A 1,835-nucleotide genomic window follows, 5' to 3' on the forward strand; every position below is an offset into this window, starting at 1 on the left:
AAGAAAAAGAAAAAGCTGTTGTTAATCCTTCCAGCCCCTGCCTACCCCACAGACCTTAGCAACTTGGAGTTTTGACCCCATCCCAGGCCTGTTCTGAGACAGTTTCGTTCCTGCCAGGCTCACCCTGTCTGGCTGGCAAGCCTGTATCAATCTTCCAACAAGAGGCAATTAGGACTAATATTGATTCTTTTCTAACTTTTCCATTTTGCCATAAAGATTTCTCTGACACGTGGTAACGGCAGTGATTTCAGAACTCGGTCATTAATAGAGTTTTCTCAAGCACGGCTCCCTGTGGGTGCTCAGTAGAAACTGAAAGTATTCTAGTTCCTTCTCAAGGAGGAAGATTGATTTCTCTCCTTCCCTTCCACCCCACCAAGGAAGCAACTTTTCAGAACGGATTTCCCTCAGCGGACATGTTTTCACTTACCTGCGGAGCTTTGAAAAGCTGACTCCCTTGGCCAACTGTTCCTCTGTCGGAGAACCCTGAATCCTTTCCCCGCTGCCATCTTTATAATACTTGAATTTGAACGCTTTATGACAGTAGGGTCAAGTAAATAATTAAATTGGGTTCAAAGTCTGTTTCTTTTTATGGATTCTTAGAGAAGACAGTAATTAGGAAAGACATCTTCTTAAGATCTAGGTGTGTATGGATACCTACGTTACTAGGTGGGGCCAGGTATTACTACCAGGGATGTTATTGCTCCAGGAAAACCTGAGCTTATGCAGAAAGTTGTAGCTCATCTCACTGAACATTGTCATACTCAGGTTAGATGACTAATAATCTGACAGCCTGAGAATTTGACCAGTGCCCCCAGGTTGGCCCAGAACCATCCCCCACTTGGGTCCCGCCTGGGTGCTGCTCTCCCCACCCCCCTACCCACCCCGCGCCCCTTGCCGCCCTTGGGGCAAGTCTGAGGAGAGGTTTGATTTTCACAGCAGCCAAAAGATTAGAAGATTTCACACAACTTAAATCATGCTGGGAAAGTATTACTTCCCACTGGTAGCCCAGGCCCAGTGTGTGAATTGCACCACGCCAGCCATGGCAGGGGAAAGGTCTTGCCCTTTGAGGGTCTCACCTGATAGGGCCAACCTTGCATTTAACTTTCAAGAATTAGCAATTGAGGATATCTACTTTTTAATGGTTTAAAAATACATATTTTAAAAATATATTTTATTGATTTTTTACCGAGAAGAATGGAGAGGGATAGAGAGCTAGAAACATCGATGAGAGAGAAACATCGATCAGCTACCTCCTGCACACTCCCCACTGGGGATGTGCCCACAACCAAGGTACATTCCTCGACCGGAATCGAACCCGGGACCTTTGAGTCCACAGGTCGACGCTCTATGCACTGAGCCAAACTGGCTAGGGCTAAAAATACATATGTTTATGGTATTGTTACAATGTGAATTTTATCTGTCATGTACTATTGTCCCAATTATATGAGAATAGAATAAAAGGTTCTTTATGTAAATTTGCACATTTTAACACGTCGGTCTACCTCTTGCTAGCTGTGTGACTCCTAAAGGTTACCTAACCTCGATGAGCCTCAGTTTTTCTTCAACAAAATGGGGGTAATAATAATGCCCTCCCTACACAGTCACTGTGGGAATTAAATGAAATAAAGCGTGTGAAGGGCCACACAGTAAGCACTTAATAAGCAGTCACTATTGCTATTATTAATGTAGGCTGGGCAGGGCATAATAAATCAACAAGCACCGCCATGAAAGTGTTCCGGGAAGAGTCACAACTAAGAGCAGCTCCTGCTGGCTGGGCTGCAAGCACCCTCTGAGCAGGTTAGTGTCTGCGTCTCTGTGGCTCTCAGGGCAGGCTG

The 1,835-nt window shown here is 45.2% G+C and overlaps 1 protein-coding gene across 1 annotated transcript in view; it reads right to left on the bottom strand.

Annotated features, from left to right (window-relative positions):
• The window catches only part of TMIGD1 (transmembrane and immunoglobulin domain containing 1), a 10,417-nt gene extending 9,913 nt beyond the window's left edge, over positions 1 to 504 (bottom strand). Inside the window, exon 1 of the mRNA XM_015566801.1 lies at positions 428 to 504. The gene's annotated coding sequence lies outside the window, so the exon portion shown is untranslated. The remainder of the gene's footprint in view (positions 1 to 427) is intronic.
• Positions 505 to 1,835: the final 1,331 nt, after the last annotated feature.

This window comes from Myotis davidii, unplaced genomic scaffold (genome assembly GCF_000327345.1).
Source record: "Myotis davidii unplaced genomic scaffold, ASM32734v1 scaffold363, whole genome shotgun sequence".
Lineage (NCBI taxonomy): Eukaryota > Metazoa > Chordata > Mammalia > Chiroptera > Vespertilionidae > Myotis > Myotis davidii.